Source organism: Sciurus vulgaris (assembly GCF_902686455.1).
Source record: "Sciurus vulgaris genome assembly, chromosome: 19".
Taxonomy (NCBI): domain Eukaryota; kingdom Metazoa; phylum Chordata; class Mammalia; order Rodentia; family Sciuridae; genus Sciurus; species Sciurus vulgaris.
Genome location: NC_136480.1, coordinates 21,211,508 through 21,230,297, shown reverse-complemented (window position 1 = coordinate 21,230,297; position 18,790 = coordinate 21,211,508). Strand labels below are relative to the sequence as shown.

The window sequence follows — 18,790 nt, the reverse complement described above, 5'->3', positions numbered from 1 at the left end:
GTATTGTGAACCCAGGGGTGCTTTACCACTGAGCTGTATCCCCAGTCCTCAATACTTTGAGACAGGGTCTCACCAAGTTGCCCAGGCTGGCCTAGTGTTTGTAGTCCTGTCTCAGTCTCCCAGGTGGCTGGATCGTAGGCACGCGCCATCACGTCTGGCTTCCAGATGACATTTCTGCTGAAATTACATCCACACCTCTCACAATGCAGCACCGAACCCAGGAGGATTAATAAGCTGGATAAATGCGATGGGGGAGTTAGGATGCTTCTCGGGGGAGAGAGCTTTTCCTGACAGAGGAGATACAAAGAAGACAGCGTGACCCTTGGTTCTGACCAGCGAGGCCCCTTCCGGTTGACGCACCGGCTGTGATAATGCAGTGAGACGTCATCCGTTCTGCAATCAAGAAGATAATTAAGGAGCCGCTCGTTTCTCAATGGAAGCCCAAGGGAACAAAGCAACGGCTTCAAGTTTGAAAAGAGAAGAGCGGCCCCGTGTTGGAGGGACCGGCGAGCCGAGGCCACAGCGTCGCGTCTGGGAGTGAGCTCTTCCTCAGCTTTGGGTGAGCCGTAACTCAGGCTGAGCGTCAGAGGGTGCTGGCGACAACCACCAGCACCATCTTTAATACGGGAAGGAGACGGGGGCAGTGCACCTTCTCATTTCTTTGCCCTGAGCGTTCTTTGAGATAGTCCGATGGACAGTCCGATGGTTTGGGTGTGGTTTGTCCCCTAAAAGTTCTTATGTTGGAAACGTGGTCCCCAGTGTGGCCACGTGGAGAGGCGGTGGGACCTGTAAGAGGTGAGGAGCCCTTGGGTCCGGGGGAGCTGGCCTCGGCACCAAGGACTTCTGTGGGACTCCCTCCTGGAGAGGGTGCTCCGGGCGAGAGGGGCCTCTGGTGCCTCGCGGGGCGATTTCCCCTCTCCCACTGGTCCCTACCATGATGCCACCTAGAATTAGTCCAGACAAGCGGGGTCCTGCACTTTCACCTCGGAAATGGTGAGCTAAGGAAGCTCCTCTCAGGCCAGGCATGGAGGGGCACACCTGTAACCCGTGACTCAAGAGACGGAGGCAGAAGCGTCGCAAAGTCCAGGCCAGCCTCAGCCAATCAGCGGGGCCCTGTCTCCAGAAAAGGAAAGAGCAGGGGATGTAGCTCAGTAGTTAGAGCCCCAGATCCCCATCCACGCCCATAACCACCTCTTTCTCTGTGGGTACGGTCTCAGGTATTTCATCATAGCACTGCAAAACGATGATACAGATTTTTAAGTGTAGAAGCCCTTCCACTACCTGCCATGACCTGGAGGGGACTCTTCGGGCCATTGCTCACACAAAGGACAAGCCGCCTGAAATGAAGAAGGGGTTTATGGAGCGTGGTGTCAGCTGTCCCCAGGAGGGGACCACGCTCTGGATTCCTTGCCTGTCAGTTTCAGGCACTGGCTTGACGCTCTTCAACAATGAGAGCAGATGAGTTGCTGAGGGCAGCGATGTGCCAGCGGTGTGGCTTGTCTTCGCTTCTTTTGTCCTCGTCACAAAACACCCCCACTTTATACACAGGAAACAAGCCTGAGAGCACAAGTTCCTTATCTGCAATCTGACAGCAGGGGAGAATTCAAACATGACTGATGGCCCCAGAGTCCCCATTCTGCCTCTGCTTCTGCCCAACTGCACGTGCCACACTGGGTTGGAGGGGCTGGGTCAGCAGCAGGGTCAAGGGAGCCTGTCTCAAATGCTGGGCAGCAGATGAGGGGCGGGTTGTCACTCACCTTGATTGGGAAGGTCGAGCTGTGCCCTGAGAAGGGCTGAGGACAAAGAGGTGGATACGCCCTTGTCAGTCGGCAGACGGATTCTCTCCTCCGGTGGAGAGGTCCGCAGGCGTGTGCTCTTTCACCTGCCCTGTTGTGGGCTGGTTATGTCCTGGCTGGAAGGTAAAGAGACGAAGACAGATGTTATTCCACAACGACAGCGGGGAGGAGTGACCTCTGCGTAGGGCTGGGCTGTCTCTGAAGGCAGCAGGCAGGAAGCCCAGGATGCACAGTCGTGGGGCAGGGTGGGCTCAAGGTGGAAATCTCCGAGACTTCAGGCCCCAAGGGGAATCCGGCTTGACCGCTCCAGAGGATTTCTGCTGAGGGGGGCCAGGGTGACCAGACACCACACGTGGAGGGTGGGGACTGGCCAGGTCTCCAGAGCGAGAACTCCTCTCTGCTGGCTCCACAGGGTTCCTGCTGGAGCTGGATTCTACAAGCAGGAGCACGAAGCTCACAGTCTAGGACATGATAAAATAAGAGCTCAAAGGAGCCCGGCCAGAGCTTGTTCAGGGTGTCTTCGCCACCCCGAGGTGCACCTGTGGAAGTCCCTGGCGCAGCAGGCCTGAATGTATTTAAAGAGGTCAGGAAGGTTAAGAGAGGTCACAGGGCTGGCCCCACCCCAGAGACTAAGAAGGATTTGCAGAGAGCCTTCAAAAAGGTGATTAAGTTAAAATGATTAGGTGATTAGGCTGGAATTGGATTAGGGTCCCTGGGGAGGGGGGTTAATTCCAATGTGCTTATCGGAAGCGGAAATCTGACCCCAGGGCAGCTGAGCAGAGAGGAAGGCCATGTGAGGACACAGGGGGAAGGTGGCTAGCCGCCTGCAAGCCAGGAGAGAGGCTCCAGAGCAGCCAGACCTGCAGCAGCTTGATAATGGACTTGGCCCCCAGCACTGTGAGAAACAAACTCACCCAGTCGGTGGTACTTCATTACAGCCGCCCAGGCAAACTGGTATAATCTCTGCAAATCGACCTTTAAGACCATCTTTCAGTGGAAGAGAAAAGTATCTGCTTAAGATGAAAAGAGAGAAATGGAAATGGAAAACATGCATTTTTTAGATTTGATGATTTGGATCTGATACAACCTTTAAGAATATGAAGAGTGGAGCCAGGGGTGGCACGCACTTGTCATCTCAGCTACTCGGGAGGCTGAAGTTGGAGGACAGCTTGAGGCCAGGAGTTTGAGGCCAGCCTGGGCAACACGAGGAAATCCTGTTTTGACAATTAAAAAACAAAAGCCTGTGATTCCAGAGGCTGGGGAGACTGAGACAGGAGGACCACAAGTTCAAAGCCAGCCTCAGCAACTTAGCAAGATCATAAGCAACTTATTGAGACCCTGTCTCAAAATAAAACATAAAAGGGACTGGGGATGTGGCTCAGCGGTTAAGTGCCCCTGGGTTCAATCCTGCAGTATAAAACAATGATAATAAATGAATACGGGAATTGATTTAAAAATAAAAAAATGAAAATGAACTTTCTTGGCCCAAATTCCTTTATTTTTTAAAATTTTCTTACTGAGGACTGAACCCAGGGGTGATTAACCATTGAGCCCCAGCCCCCATTTTTTTAAAACTATTTTCTTTAATTGCAGGTGGACACAATACATTTAATTTTATGCAGTGCCGAGGATCGAACCCAGGGCCTCACAGGTGCCAGGTAAGCGCTCTACCACTGAGGCCCCTTTTGTTTTTTATTTAGAGACAGGGTCTCCCTAAGTTGCTTGACAAAATCCCACCAGAACTTTGAACTCAGGATCCTCGAGCTGCGGGGATCGCGGGCGGGCACCCCTGCCCCTGCCTGGCCTAGGCCAGATTTCTCTAGAATGGGCCCCTCCCGTATCCCATGATCCCGAGGCTCTGGGGGCGGCTGGAGCCTCCTGTGCCTTCTGTCCCTTCCCTACTCTGAGTCCTGTGAACCACAAGGAAAGACAAATCTTGGCCACAAACCCGTGAACCGTGGGAGCCGCAGAGCCCCCGGGGAAAGGCAGACCTTCTCGGGAAACGTGCCCTTTCATCCCAACAGCGTTTCCTTGTCAACCAGGAGCCCAGCCAGAGAACAAGCCCCTGGGACCCAGCTCGGGCCTAACTCAACCCGTGCCAGGGAGATGCCAGAGGAGAAGCTTCCTGGCCGCCGCCTGGGTTCACCGTCAGCTGTGGCGGTGACTAGGAAGCGAGCAGGTCACGTGGCTCCTCTGTGTCCATTTCCTCATCTTGAACATAATGACGATGCAATTCCCAATCAGCACTGGTAGGGGCTAAAGTGTGGCAGACAGTTCTGGAAGGTCTGGGCTTCCGATGGGGTCGAGGCAGGTCGGGCAGCCCCCTGCTCTCACGCCCTGTGACATTCCACCACGACGCTGGCCGCGTACCAGGAGCATCCTCAAACGCTGGCCGGGCAGAGCGCTGTGCCTGCTGCGTGAGCTGCGTTGCCCAACCGCTTACTGGAGTGACCACGTTACCACACAAGACGACAGAGTTACGGAAACCCAGTCGGTTTTCACGTGTTACGTGAGCCACTCGCCCCCAACCTTCTCAAGGGCAGAAATTCGCTTCCACATTTTCCGGGCAGCTGTTTTGAAAGCTCTCTGTCCCACCATGACCTGCTCTCGGCCGCCCCGGCTTGTGCTCCTGTGAGCCCCTCTCCTCCCTCCAAGAGACCCAGCCAGCATGGAGGTCGACACAGGGGCACAGAGTGACGCCCACCGCCTTCTCCCAAGCCCGGGTCTGCGGGAGGCTGGGGCAGCATGGGCTGTTCTACGCCCACCTCTCAGCAGCAGAGCCCGAGGCCAGGAGTCAGGTCCAGGGGTCCATCCGGGAGACACCCCAGGAAGGGGGTCAGGCAGAAAGGTGGACAGGGAAGGATGCTAGTGCGCACAGGCCTGGGCACCAGAGCCAGTCACACTGGGGACCTCCAGAGTCGGTGCAGGACGTGCCACCTGGCGGGTCGCGTTGGCTGCTCCCCAGCTCCCCCAGGCCTGGGCAGCAGCGCTACCAGCCTCGGCTCCTCTCCTTGGCCTTATTTTTGATTCCCCTCTCACAAGGCCAACGGCCTCCTACTCCTCCAACGGGACTCAGCTCCTGTGTCCTCTCGGCTCACGTCCACGCTCAGACTGCGCTGGAAACCCTCTGGCCGGCTGCTCAGCCTCCAGAGCCATGCTGGTCCTGCTCTGAAGGCTGTTTCTCCTCCTAGGAGGCCCTCGCTGTCCTCATCCAGATGAAAACCTCGGTGAGAAGCCGCGCTCAATAAATGCAGATGGATCCCTGGGCCAGCAACCAAGAGGCGACCCCAAGGCAAAGAGCACAGCACACGAGATCTTCATTATCCTTTACTTGTACCAGAGGCTTCGTGGATCACTGGTGAACTAACTCTGAGACAGGAATGTTTTCAGAGGCTGGCGGTAACAAACGCACTTCAGAAAATAAGACGGTTTGTGAACTTGTTAAAGCTTGTGTTCTCGAATTTAAGGGAAAAATCCATATGGAACTAATAGAAGTGAGACAACAGAGCAATGACTTAATGCTTTGGAAATTTAGGGTATAGGTGTGGCAGCGATTGTGTCTCAGAACAGCAATCGCAATGAAGACAAAGCATACAAATGGGGAGAGATGTTGATTCCACTTAATTTTATTTGATCAAACTTAACACTTGAACAACTGCTGTTTGCAATACTTCTTCCTTCTCCCTAATGGATCCCAAAGAGAAATGTATCCATTTGTTTCCTTGAAAATGTTCAATTGCAGATTTGGGGGACAATAAAAGTTCTTGCCTTGCTGTTTAATTATTCAGTTGGCTGCTAGAAAGATAAACTCACCCAAATGGGCTTAGAACTCAGAAATGATAATACATGTTTATCTTAAAAGATAGCCATGTAATTCTAAGACAAACTAGTGGCAATCTAGGTTTTGATTACAACAGTGGCAATTTGGAAATTTTGCAAAAAGTTAAAAAAAAAAAAAAAAAAATGGCTGTCAGAAGTTCCTTTTCCCTGATGGTCATGAATAAACTTTCTGCAACAAACACATTCTCGAAACTTCTACACTGCACAGTCACCGTGAACAGTTGCATAAAAGGTAACAACAAGCCATTTATAAATATAACATCTTCTGTTCAGCAATTATCTTTTCTATAAGAAGAGTTTGATGTATATTTAATATCAGACCTGTTTTTAAATATGCACAACCTGTTAAAGGGAAAAAGAAAGCACCATGCTATCAATTTCCGGTAGACCTTTGAAATGCTGTTATTACTCATAGATGGAACTTGCAATATGTTCCTATTTGTTGGACACCTGGCAGGGCCTGCAGCGATCAATGCACTTTCTCTGCCACACGCCATTCAGTCCCTGGGGCCGCTCTCTCTGGAGGAAACCCTGCTACACAACTGGAAGCTTCCACAAATGGTTCACGCTAGAACACTCTGGGACACGCAGCCCAAGAGCATATGCTGCTTGACTAAGCCAAATTGAGGGCTGAGTTTCTGTGGGCCACGAGGAAGTGACCTGGTCCCCAGATCCTGGAGGTGGGCTGAATTCCCCCAGGCTCCCTGCTCTGCCAGAGGTACACAGCTCACAGGTGAGGGACACACTTACACAATAGCTCTTATTTTAGCACTTCCAAGATACTTAGTAACAACTCTGCCTCTTTTATTTACAACAACCCTTTTATTGTAATACAGGCAGCACATTTACATTGAGACAATGTCAGAACCCACAAGCAAACAAACTTCACCTTCTGCCCTGGGAATCATTGTTTTGGACTCGGTGCATTTGCATCTTGAGTTTGGTGTTTGTAGCTATGTTTGTATATCCACATATTCGTATTCGTATTTTACTGCTAGGAGGGGCCTTCTTCAAAGTGCTCCAAAATGGGTCTTTTTTGGTCAAAGATCTTCACCTTCCCACCCCAGTACATTGTAGGTATCATATTCAAATTTCCCAGTTAAGCTAAAAAGACCTGCAACACCCCTGTCCTACCCAGACCCGCGCCTGCCTGTGACATCCTGTGTTTCTCCAGATTCATCAGCATCTCCTCTCCGAGGACATCGCCTTGTTGAAGATGCTGGTCAGGTTACTGTGGAGTGACTCTGCTCCCAGATGTGTCTTGTCTGTGTGTGTGTCTGACTGCTCTCCCCCTCTAGGTCCCACAAATGGAATCAGATCTAAAGGACTGATGGGTTCAAGAGGAAGGTTTCTGTCTAGAATATTCCATAGGTGCGTCTGTATCTCCCAAGGCCGGTGTGGTAACTACCAGCCACAGGTGGCTACTTAAATTCAAGCTCTAGTAGATTCACATTGAGAGCTCGGTTCCTCAGTCCCGTTTCTAGTGCTCAGTAAGTGCCAGTGGTTAGTGGCTACCCTCTGTGCAGCACAGCTATGAAGCACCCTTTCACTGAAGGAAACTCTCCTGGGCAGGCTGGCTGGAGACTGAGCCCTTTCTCCACTCCTGAAATCTCGGCTCAGTTACATGGACTTCCTTCCAGCTGCAGGAAGCTAGTCAACATGACGCAGAGGCTCGGAATATGCGTGTGCACCGGGCTTGCCCCCCGTTGTCAACCAGACCCAGCAACTGCCAGGCAGAGTCAGTGCTAGCCTGCTGGAGTAGGTGAGCCACAAGCAGGGTAGTTTCACTCTCGTCACCCCTAGAGGTGCAAATAAAGCTCTCCCAGGTCATCTCAACACACCTGAGCCACCGGCTGACCACAGAGTAAGAGTGAAGAATAAGAAATGACTATAGGTTTGACTATCTCATCGGCAGGGTGTTTGTTACGCAGAAAGAGGTAACGGATACATGATTAGAAAAGAAATTGTTCTGTGTGGCTTGGACACCCCGTCACAATTTGGTCCTCTGTCCTTTACCCGACACAAATCTTGCCTAAGTTGATTATTTATAGCCTAACTGAATGGTGTTTTCAATGCTGTGGTTCTTTCTACTTTCAGTAACTGGCCTTCCTACGTAAGGTGGAGATTTTCTTCATCAAGGGCTGATTTGCTATCTCGTCATTCAGAGTTGTTAAGTGATCACCTCGTGATGTCTTATCACACTTTCTCTCTTTGTAGCATCTTTACATAGTCATTAATTTTATACGCTCAATACATTTCATTTATACTTGTTATATTTAAATTTTATTCCAAGAGCACAGCACAAGATTCACTCTCTCAACAAACCTTTAGGCTTACAGTGTGTTACGGCTGGCGAGAAGCCCGGCGTTGGGAGGCAGATCTCTGGAACTTAGTCATCTTGCTTGACTGGAACTTGATGTCTGGGGATTCGTGACTCCCCATTCCTCTCCCCTGGCTCCCAGTAAACACCATCCCATTCTTTGATTCTAAGAACATGATTCCTTTAGATACACTAGGTAAGTGGGCCCACGTAGTATTTGGAAGTTCGTGACAGGTTTATTTCATGTAGCATGTTCCATGTTCTCACATGCTGCAGGATTTCCTTCTTTTGAAAGGCTGCATAATATTCCATTTCCTGTTTCTTTATCCACCCAGGTGTGCATGGACATTTAGATTGTCTCCACCTCTTGGCTTCTGTGAAAAGTGCTTCCATGAGGGTAGGAGTGGCAATCTCCCTTGGAGATCCTCATTTCAATTCAATTCTCGATAAACACCCAGAAGTGTGATTGCTGGACTATATAAATTTTTGAAATTAAAAAAAAAAAATTGGTGTGATGGTCAGATCACATGGTTATTTAATTTTTTAATTCAGAGGACCCTCCGTGCTGGGTTCCATAGCAGCTGCGCCATCTTGCATTCCCACCCACCACGTGCAAGGATCCTAACTCCTCCACATCCTCGCCAACATTTGCTGTGCTCTCCTTTTTGATGATAACTGTCCCAACCGGAGGGAGGTGATTTCTCACTGTGGTTTAGATTCCCATTCCCCTGGAGGCTGGCCAATGTCCAGCATCTGCTCCTAGACCTGATGGTCATTTGCTTGTCTTCTTTGGAGAAATGTCTATATGAGTCCTCCTGTGTGGCGGAGTCCCTGTGTATTTTGGGGACTTGCCAACACCTTCCACACGATAGGTTACCTCTCTTCGTTTCCTTGGCTGAGCAGGAACTCGTTAATTTGTTTTTGGTGCCTGCACTTTGGTGTCATGTCCATGAGATCTCTGCCTAGACTGTCATGAAGCTCTGAGCTGCTATCTTCTAGGAGTTTCATATGTTACAGATCCATGTAATCCAGGATGAGTTGATTTTTGTGTACGATGTAGCGTAAGAGTCCAATTTCCCTCTTTTGCATGGGGGTAGCCATTTCTGCAGCACGGTGTGATGAGGAGACTGTCCTTCCCCCAGGGTGTGTGGTTGACAAGCAGCCGAACACACATGTATGGGCTTATTCTCTTCTGCTGGGACTTCTTCATGCCAGTACTCTACCGTTTCATTACTTCAGCTGTGCAGTATGTTTTGAAATCTGTAGTCGTGATACTTTCTGCATAAAGGCTGTCTGGCCATCTGTGGTCTTTTGTAGTAACTCAATGTGAATTACAGAATTGTTTTTCCTGTGTCTGTACATTTGCCCTTGGGATTTTGATAGCAGTGGCATTAGATCTGTAAACAGCTTTGGGAAATACAGATATTACAACAATATTAAGTCTTCCAACGCATGAACAGGAGGGCATCTTTCCATTTGCCTGTTTGACTTAATTTCTTCCATGAGAGTTTTGTGATTCTTGGTACACAGGCCTTTCTTCTCCTTAGGTTAGTACGTTGCTAGGTGCTTTATTCCTTTTGGTGCTAGTGTAAATAAGATTGTTTTCCTAATTCCCTTTGCAGATAGTCTGCTGGCATATGGACATATGACTCATTGTTGCATGTTGACTTCCCATCCTGTGATATTATTGGATCTGTTTATTAATTTAACATTTTTTATAAATGAAGCGTTGGATGCTTCTATGTAAGATCCTGTCATCTGAAAATAGGGACAATTTATTTCTTCTTGTTGGTTGAGATGCCTTCTATTTCTTTGTCTTGTCTTATTCACTATGTGTTTTGATGCAAAGTCAACCCAACTTTGGCCAGCGTGGCTGCCATATGCCTCCCGAGTCTTTTCAACACGACCCTGTTTATCTTAGAAAACTTCCTGACTTTCTGACACTATGAGCTTTATCTCAAGCTCACCCTGTATCTTCTGTGACCCAGACCGGGACTTGGCCGCCAAAGAGCCCCGCATCCTTTAGGGAATGTCTCTGAAGAACCACTGGGTTGTGCGGCGCTCTGTGCTGCGGGCTGGTACTGCTTGCTGGCCATTCCTTGTACAGAGGTGGGATCTGGAACCTACAGGGACTTCCTCTCTCAGCCTCCTGCTTTCGCCGCTTGGTCTCAGATGAGCACCCGGCGGTTCTGCTGCGTGATGCAACCTTCCGTTTGGCCACTGGAGTGACTTCAGCTGGCAATGTGTTGCAGAATGCCCTTCCTTCCTGTTGCACCGTGGCGGGCTTCTCACTAGCTCTTCTACTTTGGGGCTTGGGTTTTTGAAGGGCGCTCTGTCTCCTAGTTTTACTGAAGAAATTGATGCTATCTGTGAGTTTTGTCTATAGTGATCCATGAGTTTTACTGACTTTCAGAAATCAAAGTGGAAAGATTAGGAAAGGGGGTGCCATCAATTCCCGAATTTAATCCTGTACTTAAATCATTAAGATGAAGTGCTTCTCCCAGAAGTTAGCAATCAGTAAGTCCCCCCATATATGAAAACAAATTCAAGTGAGGTCTCTATCATTTCTAACGCTAAAGAAAATGACACCAGAGTGCTGAGAATTATGCTAGGCATTTTACATATTGTCTCATTACATCCTCACTTGAAGCCATGAGATGAGTATTTTGATTCTTATTTCATAGTTAAAAAGGAGCTGAGGCTTCAAGAAGCTTAAGTAAGTTGGTCACAGATCAGTAAGTGACAGAGCTGGAATTTCAACCTTTGCATGTCAAGTCCGGAATCCACATTGCTTAAAAATTGTTTGCAATCTAAAAGTAATCAAGAGTACAGGCACTTAATTGAAAGCAGCCCCAAGTCACCTATAAAGTCGTGCTCAGTCGAGGCCCATGTCTGTGTGTTCTTTGCCTAAGTACCCTTGGAGGTTCCTGCAGGCCTCCGTCAAGGTGCCACACCAGATTCCATGACAAAACGCCCAGTTCCACTTCATGAAATTCTTCCTGTGGGGTTCTTTCAAAACTGACAGCTTCAACCAGGAGCAGAGCAGCCAGACGACAGAACTGGGCAGGATAAGAAAGAGCAGATTTTTCAGGACGAGGATGTATTCGCCGAGGGGAAGCTGCTCATCTGTCTCCTACTCCCAGGGAAGTGGAATTTCCCTCCTCAACCGATACAAGCAGTGTGCTTGGAAATAGGCATGCTTTACCATCTCATGGAAATGATTTCTTTACAGTGTTATCAATTGAATTAAATTACCACCCATTTTTCTTTTTAAGTATGTTCAATAACAAACAAGTTTAACCAAGTGATGTTAGCCTTATACGTTCAATTTCATTCCATTTCTTTACAGCACCTTCTAATGATCATCCATTACCAGACTCTAATGCTTCTGTACCTCCTATGCTTTCAAAAGAAGAAAGGAAAAAAATAAAAAATAAAAGCCCTCTGTCCCATCAACATCTAATTGGGTCTTCTCTGGGGAAAGGTAAAAAATTCTAAAAAGCACAATTAGGTTGCATTGGATGCCTAACAATAATTCTCTTAAGTTCACAACCACTCTGCCCCTGGGAAATTAATACTACTACTACCACGAGGGAGGTCTGATTGCTATTCTCATGTTACAGGTAGAGAATCGCAGGCTTAAGGAAGCTGGGGAGAAGCCCAGAGTTGGTACGCGGAAGGCACAGACTTGAAGACGCCAACCCTTATGCCTATCATTTCCACCCTTTCTGGGACTCGAGAGCCAGAGACAGTAGCTTGCCGCTGCTCCAGGAGTTGGTGCCTCCAGACCCTGCAGCCCTGAGCTCAGCCTCAGGTGCCTTACCACTTGCAGGAGACCTCCACATGCCGGAGGCCCACGGAGGCTGCCCGCTGAGCAATGGAGGTCCCGGACAAGGAGGAGCCCTCCTCAGGCTGGCGTAGTCTCCAGCGTGCAGGGAAAAGTCCTCAGAGTGACCGACAGGGATCATGACCCTCTCCAAAGAGTAAGCCCACCATGGTCTGACCCAATAGCCAGGATGACGTATCATGGTCTGACTCAAGAGCCGGACAGGCCATGCCTGCTGAGTCAGCCTCCCCTCTGGGACTGCTGGCTCTGTGGCTCTGTGCACAAGGCTATCCCCCAGCAGGTAGCTCCATGGAGCGTCACCTCTTTTTTCTTTTTCTGGTACTAGAGACTGAATGGAACCCAGGGGCATTTTACCACTGAGATACATGCCCAGCCACCCACACCCCCCCCCAATTTTTTTTTTTTTTTTTGACAAGGTCTCACTAAGTTTCCGAGGCTGGCCTTGATCTTGTGATCCTCCTGCTCCAGCCTCCCCAGTTGCTGGGACTGCAGGCATGTGCCACCACACTGGACCAGTTAATTTTTGTTATTTGATGCTAAGGAAACCTGCCTTGGCCAACATCCTTCATCTCCGTGAGCAGTGCCTTCACAGCTCTCAGAATAAGCGATATATAGGTATGTGTCTTTCAGACATGGGACGGCTTCCATCTAGCTTTAGAGCAAAGGAAGTTGCCTGCACTGGCTTCAGAGGACTAAGCAGAAGGCAGGCTGCACCGTGCCCGGGGCTTCCTGGAGCTCACGCTGGCTCACAGGTCTTGCCCAGCAGTGCCCACCGGAGGGCCTGCCTGGAACAAGCCTCGTCAACCTTGCTCCTGAGATGGTCTCCGCCCTAGATGGCAAATGTTATGAAATCTTGAAAATGACAGTTTTCTAACTTAAAAAAAAACTTAGCCCTGCCTGCCCCAGCATACTGCTCCATCTGGAAACATGGCCGCAGAGAGGCTAGCTGTCACCCCAAAACTGTGCGTCAGCGACTTTGCATTTATTACAGAATTGCACAGTCAATTGCAAATACCTGGCGTTTCACAGTGGGGCTCACGAGGGCCTTAGGGTGGGATGCATCAGAGAGACTACAGGAAGGCTTGCACCTTCCAGAAGTGGTCAGCAGACACGGCTGATGGGCTTTCCCGGTCCTCTGTGGCACTTCGAACATCTAAGGTCAGGGACCATCTTCTAGCTCATCCCTATTTTGAAGGCAGGACAGCACTAGGAAGGGCCAGGCTTTGGGGTCTCACAGATTGGGACGCCCTCCCTGTTCTGCTTCCGGCCTGCTGTGTATCCACGAGCAAGCAGCTTTCACACGAGGATCCTGTGCTGCCTTGTGTGTGGAATCCCCTGCGGTGGCGATGAGACAGCATATGGGAGCTATTCAGCACAGGCCAGATATGAGGTGGGGGCCTGGGACAGCAGCCTCATGTCTTCAACGTGGCAACGGGAGGCAGGATTTATGCTTCGTGTATCTGGTCCCGGCTCCCTGGCACAGTGAAGCTAGCTCCTGTACTTGACATGGGCTCTGTAAACACGTGCTGAGGGGAGAATACATGGATGCATAAATGAACATAAAGGCTGCCTGTGGGGAACACATCTGAGCCAATATCACACATTCTGAGTATCTGGAAGATAATGTTATCAGAAATAATAAGGAAGCATGCAGAGCTTGTGAAGTGTCGACACCCTGGCCCCTGAGCTGTTGGCACGTCCTCTAAAGCTGCACAGAGCAGGCAGGCACTGGGAACGAACTTCAGCCCTCTCCATTCTACTTAGGAGAGCACTGTTCCATCCTGCCCACCAATCAGCAAGCTCTCCATCAGTGCCTGCCAATCAACAAGCATTCTTTCAGTGCCCAGCCAATCAGCAAGAATTCCTTCAATGCCCAACCAATCAGCAAGTGTTCCATCAGTGCCAATGCCTGCCTATCAGCAAGCTCTCCATCAGTGCCTGCCAATCAACAATGTTCCTTCAGTGCCCAGCCAATCAGCAAGAAGTCCTTCAATGTCCAACCAATCAGCAAGCATTCAATCAAAGCCCAGCCAATCAGCAAGCATTCAATCAAATCCCAGCCAATCAGCATCTAGGAGGGACCGAGGGAGCCAGGTGAGGACTGGAAGAGCTGAAAGCCAAAGCTGCTCCTGATGCTCGCAGCCTGCTGGAAGGCCACAACTGAGGAACTGGGTTTTGGGGCCAGTAGGGCAGATACAGCATACGATCTGGGGGTGGTGAGACGCCCTTCCTGCAGGGCTTCCCATCCCCCACCACTTTTTTTCTGTATCCAAAGATCAGTGTGTTCTGACAGCTCGTGTCCTGGCCAGCTGCAGGCTTCCCCAGCAGACTGGGCTCCAAGGAGGGCTTCAAACACCGGATCCTCATAGAGGCCTCTAGGCTGCAGCCCTCAACGCGGAAAGAAACGGTTCCTGCCCTGAGTCAAGTTCCTCAAACCCTCTAGTATGAGCTGCACATTGCCCTCCTGGCTGCGACTCCCCAGGTAGAGCGCCTTTCTCTTATTGTCTGTCTCAAGAATGCTTCTCATGCTGTAAGTAAATCCCCCAAAAAATGCTTGGAGGGCTCTGCCTGGCATTCAGTGCTTCCTTCTCTGGAATCCCAAACAGCCCCTCTTGCCATCGTTTGGGGCATTCCTGAGGGATTCCCTGCTGCCATCTTGGAGACAGTTCCAGCCGTGGCTCAGCAGGGAGGAAACGCCTGCCTCTCTGGCTTCCCTCACCTGGCTGCCAGGCCTGCACCCTCCATTCCTCAGAACTGCAGCTAGCTCAAACCCCGCCTGAGTCCCTCCCTGTAGCAGTCCGAGACCCCTGACAGCCCATGCTCCTTGATGCTGATGCCAATGTGACGTAGGCCACCCATCACCAGGTTCACCCTGAACAACAGGCAGGATGCCTTCGAACCAGCATCTGTGGATCAACTTTCATCCTTTTGTTGTTTCTCTGAGATGGGGCCTCACCATGTTGCCCAGGCTGGCTTTGAACTTGCATCTTCCTGCCTCAGCCTCCTGAGTAGCAGGAAATTGAGGAATTCATCACTGAGCCCTTTTATATCCATCCTTTAAAGAAAGGATGAATGATAAAGAGGTACTGAAATGGTCGTGACGAACTGTGATATGCTGGGCGACAAAGGTGTGAAGTCTCTGGGGGAAGTGAAGCTCAGAGCAGGGTCCAAAGGCAGCTTCGGGAGGACCTGAGCTGAGACGAAAGGGTCAATGAGGCTACTCAGGCCAGAGGGAGCTATCCTGTCCTAATAGCTACAGCGATGGAGTCTCAGCCCTGAGGGCCTGGATTCAAATCCTGGGCAAGTCAAGTTACCCACCGCAGCCTCAATTTCTGCATTTAAAAAACGGGCATTCCTACCTCATTGGTCATTGTCCTCATAAAGATGAAAACACATAGCAACTACATTTATGGCATAGCCATATTTATAGATGAAGTCCATTAGCACAGCGTGACACTGGAGCAGTCGCGGGAACGTCATGCAGTCTGGGAGTCGGCAGGAGTTCCCCAGGTTGACGGAGCTGTGAATGACCCAGGAGACCAGGGAGAGGTAAAAGTGAGACTGCGGGGCTTCTGCGTTCTCCTGGCTAGAGCCCGCAGGAGCAGCTCAGAGCCCGCTCCGTGTGAGGGGCGCTCCTTCCCGTCTGGACTCTGGTCCACTCAGCAGTGTCCAACCTCACTACTGGCCCTCCCAGTTACTGCTGGCCGGGTTTACTGCAGTCACCTCTCAGTCCCAGCTCTGTCTCAGTCTTGTCTATTAGAAGTCATTTGGGTGCAAGTGACAGGAATTCACTTACACACACACACACACACACATGCACGCGCATGCGCATGCACAAGGGCTCACTGATGGGGGACCCAGGCACGGTCAGAGCTGGACCGGGAGTCAGGGTGCTTGGTGACTGCTTTCAGCTCTCAGGGTTCTGCTCTCCGCACACTGGCTTACTGGAAAGCGCTCTTGGCTCCCTGGGAGCCAGGGGGCCACTGGCAACTCTAGCTCAGGAGCCGCCCACCCGGGGCCCCAAACAGAAGGCAGTCTGCTGTCCTGTCTCCCCAGCAGCTGCGGCTAAGTTCGGTCTCCTCTCCTTGGGCTGTCCTGGTCACTCTCAATGCTGCAGCGGTCTCTACAGCCGGCAGGGTAGAATACACCCATTGGTCACATCCCTACCCCTGGGGCGAAAGGCCAAGGTCGGCACCGGCAGGATCCTACCCTGGGCCATGGCGGAGACAGGGCTCCTGCCAGCCATTCCTGTCAGATCCCTACTCTCCACATCACAGGGAACTCCACCACCTCCAGTCTCTGCCTTCTGGGTCTCAGAAGAGAGGTTCTGCCCGTTGTAGGCACCAGTGGAAGCTTCTAGAACAGAAGAGAAAAGCCGTTTCTCTCCTGCTTCAGGTGGCAGCACGGCAGTGGCCACAGCTCTGTTGGTGCCCCCCTGACGTGGCCCCAGCTCCTGCGAGCCAGGCCTGCCATACCAGGCTTCCTTGGGCTGGTCTGGGCTCTGGCGACATCACCTCCTCCCCAGGGCCCCTAGCCCAAGCGTGGCAGACTGCCTGCCAAGCCAACCACCGGGCGGCTTCGCCCCGAGTGTGACTCCCAGCCCCTCCACCGCTGCCCGACTGCTCCCCAGTGGACATTTCCCTCTGCGTTAATCCCTCCCCCTGGAGGGGTCCCACTGAGCCACCCCATCCCGAGTCACGGGTGCCCTGAAGGGAAACCCAGGGCGGGGAGCTCGCTGTACAGGCGTGTCGCACTGCCTGCTGTACGTAGCTCCTGGCTGGCTCTTCAGGCCTCTCCCGGGAGGGGGGTTTGCCTGGATCCCAGCTCTTCTTCCTCCTCCCTCCTCTGCCTCTGCCGCCGCCTCCTCCTCCTCCTCTTCTCTTCCTTTTCTTCCTCTTGCTCCTCCTCTTGATGACCCTCCTCTTCCCCTCCCCCCTCCCCCTCCTCCTCCTCCTCTTCCCCATCCCTCCTCCTCCTTCTCCTCCTCCTCTTCTTCCTCATCCCTCCTGCTCCTCCCCCCACACTTCCTCCTCCTCCTTCTCCTCCTCGTCCTCTTCCCCATCCCTCCCCCTCCTCGTCCTCTTCCCCATCCCTCCCCCTCCTCCTCCTCTTCCCCATCCCTCCTCCTCCTTCTCCCCCACCCCTCCTCCTCCTCCCCCCACACCTCCTTCTCCTCCTCCTCCTCTTCCCCATCCCTCCTCCTCCTTCTCTTCCCCCATCCCTCCTCCTCCTCCTCCTTCTCCTCCTCCTCCCCCCACCCCTCCTCCCCCCACCCCTCCTCCTCCTCCTCCCCTCACCCCTCCTCCCCCCACCCCTCCTCCTCCTCCTTCTCCTCCTTGTCCTCTTCCCCATCCCTCCTCCTCCTCCTCCTTCTCTTCCCCCATCCCTCCTCCTCCTTCTCCTCCTCCTCCTCCTCCCCCCACCCCTCCTCCTCCTCTTCCCCTCCCCCCTCCTCCTCCTTCTTCTCCTCCTCCTCCTCTTACCCCATCCCTCCTTCTCCTCCTCCTTCCCCCACCCCTCCTCCTCCTTGTCCTCCTCCTGTGCTTCGAGTCAGACCCAGCCTCCTGTGCACGCTGGGCAAACGCCCCACCCTTCAGCTGCAGTCAGTTCCACCATGTGGAACGGTCCTCTCAGAGGCCACCTTCCAGGGGCCCACAGTGACATGACTGTGGCAGCTGCAGGCACTTCCGAGCCACATGCTACGTGAGGCCCTGTTCCACAGCTTCACGCATGTTAACCCAGTGTCCACCACCACACTGGGAAGCTGACCCGCCACCTCTCTTTCACAGGCGAGGAAACCAAGGCACCAAGAAGCGACTTCCCCAAAGTCAAAAGGCCAAGGTCTGCATCTGGAGCTGGGCTTCTGAGCCTGCCTCGCAACCAGGCCCCTTCATTCCCTCCTTAGGTGTGAGTGGTCAGCTGAGGCCAGCAGAAGGCCACTGTCCACATCATCGTTCGGTTTCAGGTAGAAGCCCTCCCTGCAGAGGAGACAGACACACCTGTCTGGAATAGCAGCGTCCAGTCCCCACTGGGGCCGCAGGTGGGGATGCCCTGGCCTCCTCTCAGTGACACGACACTCCCTCCGCAGCTGGCAGCTGTGGGCATGGCCGACTCTCCCTAGCAGCCCCTGAGTCACAATAGGGGATTCAAACTCCATCTGCAAAAACCATTTGTGGCTCAAAACAATCAACAAGAAACGTGGCGGAGCATATTCTGTGAAAATCGCACAGAACCTGCCAGCAGCTCTCGCGCTGCCCTACCAGGGTCTGAATGGAGGGCGGCCCGCAGGCAAAGACGGGGCCTAATTAGAGCTAAATTTAGCCGCGCCCGGTGTCCCGGGTTCACGAAATCCATTCCACTCAGACGACAATGAGGGCCAGCCAGCGAGAGGAGGGGCTTCGCTGAAGGCGGGTGGCATCCAGCCGGTGATCAAGACTCAGGAACCACCGCGGCGGCCAGATGGAACAGGCAGCCTGGCCCTGGCCTGTCGCCGCTGCCCGAGGCTCCGCGGCTTCCGGGCTTCAATGGCGACGGAGCTGGCAGCCAGCGCCAGCGTCAGGCCTGCCTAGATGCTCCTGCCCGATCCCGCGGCGCTCAGCGTGGCCAGCGTGCCCGCTGCTGTCTGGCGGAGGACCAGCTCTAATTGCAAGGCAGGGAAGGTTCCGGCTCTGCCCTTCCTGACAACCCTGTCACAGCCCAGGGTGACACCACAGGCCTGGCTCTAAATTAAACTGCCAGGAAGGGGAGCTGGCAGGCGCCGCCCAGCCCACTCCAACCGCCTTGTGCCTCCGAGGACTCAGCACAAACAGCCACGAGGCTGCCAGTCTCCTGAAAGGGCCGCAGAGGGCCCCGGGGCAGGGTGAGCGAGCGGGCATACAAGTCCCCACAGCCAAGCTCCTGCTGGCCGCGCAGCACGGAGGGAGGGCCCCGGGCTCCCGGGCTTTCCGCCTTCCTCTGCCCCAGCGCTGGGGATGTCTCTCATGGGGC

General features: G+C 52.4%; 1 long non-coding RNA gene across 2 annotated transcripts; it reads right to left on the bottom strand.

The window, feature by feature from the left end:
• Positions 1–1,343: 1,343 nt before the first annotated feature.
• LOC306650566 lies at positions 1,344–4,167 on the bottom strand. 2 transcript variants are annotated; one of them, XR_013760963.1, is made up of 4 exons: positions 3,943–4,167; positions 2,924–3,010; positions 2,711–2,809; positions 1,344–1,912 (listed from the first exon to the last, which is right to left on the bottom strand). It is a non-coding gene; the product is annotated as an uncharacterized lncRNA (long non-coding RNA). The 2 variants fall into 2 exon arrangements; XR_013760964.1 differs by having other exon boundaries at positions 2,711–2,806.
• Positions 4,168–18,790: the final 14,623 nt, after the last annotated feature.